The sequence below is a fragment of the Macaca nemestrina genome, chromosome 10 (assembly GCF_043159975.1).
Source record: "Macaca nemestrina isolate mMacNem1 chromosome 10, mMacNem.hap1, whole genome shotgun sequence".
In the NCBI taxonomy this organism is placed as follows: Eukaryota; Metazoa; Chordata; class Mammalia; order Primates; family Cercopithecidae; genus Macaca; species Macaca nemestrina.
The window spans coordinates 43,050,633-43,058,859 of NC_092134.1; the positions used below are offsets into that span (position 1 = coordinate 43,050,633).

General features: G+C 39.6%; 1 long non-coding RNA gene across 1 annotated transcript in view; it reads right to left on the minus strand.

Moving 5' to 3' along the window:
- Window positions 1–3,024, minus strand: part of LOC139356535 (uncharacterized) — a 348,801-nt gene extending 345,777 nt beyond the window's left edge. Inside the window, exon 1 of the long non-coding RNA XR_011608529.1 lies at window positions 2,830–3,024. This is a non-coding gene — a long non-coding RNA (uncharacterized lncRNA). The remainder of the gene's footprint in view (window positions 1–2,829) is intronic.
- Between the last annotated feature and the right edge of the window lie 5,203 nt (window positions 3,025–8,227).

Here is an 8,227-nt window from a genome sequence, read left to right on the forward strand (position 1 = left end):
AAGGAGACAGAGAGAGACAGAGAAGGAGAGAAAAGAAAGAAAGAAAGAAAGAAAGAAAGAAAGAAAGAAAGAAAGAAAGAAAGAAAGAAAGAAAGAAAGAAAGAAAGAAAGAAAGAAAGAAAGAAAGAAAGAAAGAAAGAAAATACAGAGAGAAAAAGAAGAAAGAAAGAGAGAAAGAAAGAAAGGAAGGAAGGAGTAAAAAGAAGGGAAGGAAGGAAGGAAGGAAGGAAAGAAGGAAGGAAGGAAGGAAGGAAGGAAGGAAGGAAGGAAGGAAGGAAGGAAGGAAATCATTCATGAGAAGGTAAACCATAAATCTTGGTACTATTTTTGTTCCTTTCTCATTCTGCATCTCCTAAACCAACAGAAATATTTCTAGTACCAGACAGTGTATCAAGTGCTATCAAGTTATTTGACTGGAAAAAATGACAGAGATTTCTTGCTCAATGGTCAAATTTTCATCTTGTAGAGCTCAGTGGGCTTGCTTGCTCTTATTATCTGCTGAGAACTGAGAGTTCTAGATTCAATTCAAATAATTAAAGGAGGTTTAGTGCCTACAAATATAAATTAGACAGATGTGGAAAACTAAGCATGCTACAGAAGAAAACTGTCACACTAAAGTTAATAGGAAACAAAATTTTTTAATATCTCAGAGGAATAAGAGATACTGTTCTAAAGGGAAGGGAGAAAGCTAGTTGGGCAAATGGCTAAATACTTTTGAAGAGAGAGAATGACTGTAAGTTCAATCTTGTTTATCCTGGCTAGTTGTACCGAGAACAGTGCAAAAACTTGATAGGAATAGTCTGAGGCCATCCAGCTAGGAAGTCGTATTTACTCAACCCTCAATTTTTAATTTCTAATAATATCCATGATCTCATACTTGTCCTCTGCCAACTATGGCCCTAGGTCTTTAACTGTAGCCAGTATTTCCACTCACAATGGTAGTGAGCACCTGAAATCCAAGAGTCACATATATTGTATGCATTTAATTACGGCCAGCCTTTAGCTTAATTTCTGGACCCACTACTCATACTAGCATCTCTGTTGATTGGTGCTATTCTCTGTGCTTATCATCAGCATCTGTCCCTTGTTCTTGGTTTAGTCTTTGTAGACTTTTATCTCTGGCACACTGTGGGTGTCTTTACAAGGTCTAGGCCTAAAGGCATCTGATTTGTCAGACCTAACCGTCTTTCTTCTGCCCTGTCCTTCAGGAGAATTGGATCCGACATTTCAGGTTCTGCATTGACAGAATTGGGGAAAGTAGATTTGGGAAGGTTCTGGAAATCTGATAGCAACTAACACTGAATAAACAGCTGTAGTATGTTCTGCAAAGTAATATGAAGAATATGAAGTGCCATTCCTAGATGTACAAGCGGCATAGAGTCTAACTGGAGAGACAGCAGAACTGTGCAAAACACATGCAAATTAAAACAAATGTTTACCTGGTACTCACAAAAGCAATGAAAATAAATTTTCTCTGTAATTTAAACCAACAACTCCTTCCTACAATTATGAATAACTAAGCCAGAAGTGTATTTGGGGATGTGAATGATTCAAAAAATGGTCGAAATGTCTTGCTTTCGATGTGTGAATATATACAGCTTTGTAATAGAATTACATTTTCCATGACATACAATTTTCTATGGTCATCCTATTATCTTCAGTCAAACTATTATTTCCCTTACCCCTTTACTGAAACTAGGGACTAAAAACAAATGTGAAGTTTGAAATGAAATGCTGAAAGTAAATAGTGGTGTACTGAAGGCATTGATTTCTTTTCAATCTTTCTCTAATGCATTAGTTTAAATAATGGGATAACACTTTGAAGCATGTCCTTGATTTGTCATAAAGTTTAGCATTCTAGGAATTTATTTTGGATGTACTCATAGAAACAAATGCCATCAAGTATGATGGCCAGTGTGTTTATCCGGGAAGTCACCTTATACTTTCAAAAACAAACAAAGAACATGCCTCTGGTAGTGAGTCAGTATTTTCACTTAAAACAGTAGACTGAACTTGATGTGGGAAGAAAGGGTTGTGTCTGATTCTTGATTCTTGTTTTGTTTTTGCTGCAGAACCTGGCACTTTACCTGGTAACTCGGAAGTGCTCAAAAAGTCTTTTTTAAGCTGAGCAGGACTCAGCCGTTGTGGTAGGCAGAATAATGCCCACTCAGGGATAGATGTTAAGGCCTGGAACCTACAAATATGTTAGATTATATGGTAAAGAATGACTTTAAAACAAGGAGATTATCTTGGATTATCTGAGTGGGCCCAATGTAATTGAAAAGATTCTTAAATAGAAAAGAAGCAGTCACAACTAAGAAATCTGCAAAAGCAGTAGTCCCATACTATGGAGTCCACCAAATGATTACTACATTGAATATGGTTTGGCCGTGTCCCCTCCACCCAAATCTTGTCTTCAGTCGTAGTTGCCATAATCCCCATGTGTTGTGGGAGAGACCCAGTGACAGTTAATTGAATCATGGGGGCAGTTACCCCATGCTGTTCCCATGATAGTGAATGAGTTCTCATGAGATCTGATTAATTTAAAGGCGTCTGACATTTCCCTTGTTGGCACCCATTCTCTCTCCTACTGCCTTGTCAGGAGGTGTCTTCTGCCATGATTATCAGTTTCCAGAGGCCTCCCCAGCCATGCAGAACTGTGAGTCAATTAAACCTCTTTTCTTTATAAATTACCCAGTTTCAGGTATTTCTTCATGGTAGTGTGAAAACGGACTAATACAACATTCTTAAGATAGAATCCAGCAAGCTTGCTATTCTCTACACAAAACGACCTACATCATACTCCACCCAGCCTCTCACGTAGCTTACCAGATGTATGTTCAGTCATTCAGGCTGTCTCGGTCTACTCCGGTTGCCCTAACAAAATACCATAGACCAGGTAGTTGAAACAACAGAAATTTCTTTTCTTCCAAGTTCCAGAGTCTGGAAGTCTGAGATCAGGATGCCAGCATAGTCAATTCTCGTGAGGCCTCTCTTCCTGGCTTGTAGGTGGCCGCCTTCTCTCTCTGCACTCCACATGGCCTTTCTTCAGTGTGTGTGCGTGGAGAGAGAGAGGAAATCTCTGGTATCTCTTCCTCTTCTTATAAGACCACCAATTCTATCAAATCAGAGCCCTACCCTTTGTGACCTCACTAAAAGTTAATTACCACCTAAAAGCCCCATTTTCATATACAGTCACATTGTGGGCTAAGGCTTCAAGATAAAATTTAAGGGAACATAATTCAGCGCATAGCACAGTCTCACTCTCATTTACATTCTTTCCCAGTCTCCCTGGCTAGATATAAATATTTCCTCAGCTACAAGGCCTCCTGTTGTGTCCTGCTCCTCCTTAGGCATGCCTGCCTTGAATGACTGAATACTTGCCCACATAGAGAAATCAATCAATTCTGTTGTATTTCTCAGCTCAGAAAAGTGAACTAACTGAAACCCTGTAGTGTGTAGCAAAAACAGGCCTTTCACCCACAATTCTCATAAAGTGGATACATCGTTCCAGACTTGTCAGTTGTAATAAAATATACTCCTCTCCAAGTTATTCGAAATCTCCTCTTAGCATATGAAAGAATGGGCTTTTGAATACAGAAATTTTGATCCCTTAACTTTTTTTAAATTAACTATAATAAATTTTGACTGCCAGACAACTTGATCATGGAGTATGAATTATCTAATTTCCAAGGTATTAGACCTTCTCCTTGATAGTTAAGCGTCATTTTCAGGTAACCTCACTGTGAACATTCCAAGAACATTTAACATGTTTTTATTATATGTGTTATAATGATAATATTATTATATGTGTACATGTAAAGAACATGCAAAATATTTAAACCCAGCCCCTAAAGGAGCTGGAAATGGTAGGTCTTATGTTTGCTTTACTCTTGCCAAAGAGAAAGAAAAAATAACACATACGCACGAGAGAGCAGATTCAGATGATCCTGCCTGAAGCTTCATAATCAATTTATGAATCCAGTAAATATTTCTTGAACACTTACTTCAATAGAACTGGAATTATGAAAATTAGAAAAATGGAAAACATCCATTCTTGTGAAAAAACATAAATAAATAATCAACCACATAATGATCTCTCAATCTAATAGACAGAGAACTATAAACAGACAGGTATAAGATCAGAGCTATGAACAAACTGTGATAAGCAGGGACAAGTATTAACATTGGAGCAAGATACCTTGAGGCTACTAGGTAACCAAATATTTTTTTCAGAAGAGATAATAATTGAGCGTTTCTCCTCTGCCCATAAGTGAGGAGAGAAGCTTCTGCCCAAGCTTCTGTTTTTCTCTAGCCATGTCTTAGCAATTTTCTGAGGAAACATTGTTAACCTTATTAGTCAAGTCTCAGAATATTCACTGGAACCTACTTTATACTGGGGCAGTTCCTGAGTTGTAAAAGGCATAAGGCCATGCTCATAGTCTACTCTTCCATTTCTTGCTTTCACTTCCTGCTCCTATGAGATGAGCATGAGAATGTAGCCACTCTCATTTATGCAACTATTCTGATGCTTTGGATATTCTAGATTACATAAGAGGAGTAGGACGTCCCTCTTATGCTGGTCCTAAATCATATACTATATCACAGTTCATCAGAGATGATAGACAATGGAACAATAGAAGGTGCTTTTCTGGCATGTAAACTAATTATAATTCCCCATTTGGCTATAATTCCTTGCTTATAAAGCTCCCTTACTTTCTAATAGGGAACTTCAAGGAGGAGGATGAGTGGGTGTTTAGATTCAGGGACCAAAACTGCATTTTCAAAACTTCATCATCAAAAACAGCTTGAGCTGAGTCTTAAATGATAAGCAGGATTTTCTAAGTGAGGGGTAGGAGGTGGGGGTGGGAGGTATCTGAAACAGGCAGCATAAGGAGAGTATTTAAGAGCAGAGCAAACAGCACCAGCAAAACTGTGATACAACTGCAACATAGATAGGGTACATGGAGGAGAAGAATAAAAGACGGCATGGCTGAATAGGACTGGGTCCAGGTCAAGAAAGCTTGGTGGTCATGCTAATATGATTGGATTGTATTCTGTAGACTGTCAAATGCAACAGAAGAAATTTAAACAAAAGAACAACATAAAATATCAGTATTGTTGAAAGGTGTCTTTGGAAGTAGAATGGATAATCACTAGGAGGATGACAGCAGCTAGGAGACAATGAAATAATACAGACAAACGAGAGCAGTGGCAAAAGAGGAAAGAATGAAATAAATATTTGAGTGTCTTTGAGATCTATACCACTGTTCTAGGTACTTCACAGCCATTTACTTTTATTTTCCCAAAATAACCCTGTGAAAATGTTGGGACTGAGAGATTGCATGGTACTTAGCTCAAAGTCTCAATAGCCATAAAATAAGAGAATTAGAATTGGAAGCCATGTCTGTCTTATTTCAACTCTTACTCTCTTTTTACAATGAACAGTCTTATACACCAGAGAGAATTTTAAAAAATCAATATTGAGACAAAAGAAACTAATTAAATGTGGTGGAGGGAAGAAGATGAAGGATGGGCCAGTTGATTCATCACTGAGACAATAAACTGAATAGAGGTTATCATAGAACAGCTAAGCATAAATGCCCCATATAGTTGAATGTTCAATATATGGAACAGCAAAATGGCCTGTGCTATAGGCATAGACTTGAGTGTCACCACCACACAGAATAACGTTGCCCAAAGAAAAGACAAAATGAGAAGAAAATAACAGTAAAGATGTTGTATACACATCAGATACCAAATCAGTTTTGTGGGTTTTTTGTGTTCTTTTGAGCATATAAAAGTTAACATAAAGATTCTTAAATCAGTATTGAAGTGCTGCAAATGTCAAAATGGAACACTATGGTAAATATAGAGGTAGCAATAGCACAAACAGTTGCCAGCGCTAGAGTTAGAGGGCAGGAGAATTGGAGGTTATTAAAACATAGAAGCTTAAAGAATGGGTCGTGAGGAAATATAATTTAGACCTCTAAGGAAGAGCATGCCGAGTATCTCCAAGACTACCCTAACACTCAATAATTAGCTAGAAGGACTCACAAGACTAAGAAAAGTTCTTATATTCATGGATATCATGTATTAAAGTGAAACAATACGGATGAAAATCAGCAAAGGGAAAAGGTATATGGGCACCATTCTCAACAACAATAGGTACAAGTTTGCAAGAGTCCTCTCTGAGTGGAGTCACACAGATCCACTTGATTCTCCTAGCAACAATATTTGATGACACATATGAGATATTGACAACCAAAGAAGCTTACCTTAGCCATGTGTACAGGGTTTTTATTGGGTGTAGTGAGTTGTCCCCCGCCTCCCTAAAAGTTATATCCAAGTCTTACCTGTTAGTGCCTGTGTGTGATTTTGAAATAAGGGCTTTGCATATATAATTAAGACTCTCAAGATAATATCACACTCTGGAGGCAGGGACAAGGGTGTGGAGGACACAAGGCTAAAAGATAGTAGATGTGTGGCTCCAAATTAGTTGGATCATATGAGGTTGATTGGATCCTATCAATCAACTGAGAAGAAACCAGGAATCAAGATGTGATTATCCAGGAATGATCTCTGAAGGAACCTTTGGTCTAATGTTGTCTAATGTGTCGATCCTTGTGGCGTATATGGGAAAGTCACAAGGGTTTGAGTGTCATAATAGACTTCTCAAGAGATCCGGTTGTTTAAAAGAGTGTAGAACCTCCTCCTTCACTCTCTTCCTCCTGCTTCCACTATATAGGATGTGTTTGCTTCCCCTTTGCTTTCCACCATGATTGTAATTTTCCTGAGGCCTCCTGAGAAGCAGAAGCCTGTATATACCACAGAACTGTGAGCCAATTAAACCTCTTTTTAAAATAAATTAACTTGTCTCCAGTACGCCTTTATAGCAGCACAAGAATGGACTAATACAGAAAATTGGTACCAGAAGTGAGGTATTGCTATAAAGACACCCGAAAAATGTGGAAGCAACTTTGCAACTGGGTAATGGGCAGAGATTGGAAGAGTTTGGAGGGCTCAGAAGAAGACAGGAAGATGAGGGGGACTTTGGAAATTCCTAGAGACTTGTTGAACGGTTTTAACCAAAATGCTGATTGTGATGTATGAACAGTAAAGTCCAGGCTGAGGACTCAGGCGAAGATGGGGACTTATTGGGAACTGGAGTATAGGTCACTCTTGCTATGCTTTAGCAAAGAGATAGGTAGCATTGTGCCCCTGCTCTAGGGATCTGTGGAAATTTGAACTTGAGAGGGATGATTTAGGGTATCTGGCAGAAGAAATCTGTAAGCAACAAAGCATTCAAGAAGGGACCAGGCTGCTTCTAACAGCGTATTCTCTTACGTGTGAGCAAAGAGATGATCTGAAACTGAAACTTACATCAAAAGGAAAGCAGAGCATCACAGTTTGGAAAATTTGCAGCCTGATCATGTGGTAGAAAAGAAAAACTCATTTTCAGGGGAAGAATTCAAGCCAGCTGCAGACATTTGCAGAAGTAAAGAGGAGTGAAATGTTAATAGCCAAGATAATCAGGAAAATGCCTTTAAGACATTTCAGAAAACTTTGTTGAAGCCCCTTCCATCACAGGCTTGGAGGCCTAAGAGGGAAGAATGGTTTTGTGGGCCGGGCTCAGGCCCCCACTGCCCTGTGCAACCCTGTGACACTGTTCTCTGTGTCCCAGCCACTACAGCTCCAGCCATGGCTAAAAGAACCCCAGATACATCTCAGACCACTTCTCCAGAGGGTGCCAGCCATAAGCTTTGACAGCTTCCACATACTGTTAAGCCTGAGGGTGCAGAGATGGCAAAAGATGAGGCTTGGGAGACTTGCCTAGATTTCAGAGGATGTATGGAAATGCCTGGATGACCTGGCAGAAGTCTGCTGTGGAGGAGAGCCCTCATGGAGAACCTCTCCTAGGGAAGTGCAGAGGGGAAATGTGGGGTTGGAGCCCCCACACACAGTCCCAAATGGGGCACTTCCTAATGGAGCTATGAGAAGAGGGCCACCATCCTTCAGACCCCAGAATGGTAGACCCACCAACAGTTTGCACCATATGCCTGGAAAAGCTGCAGGCACCCAATGCCAGTCTGTGAAAGCAGCTGCAGCAGCAGCTGTACCCTGCAGAGCCACAGGGATGGAGCTTCCCAAGGCCTTGGTGGCCCACCCCTTGCATCAGTGTGACCTGGTTGTGAGACATGAAGTCAAAGGAGATTATTTTGAAGTT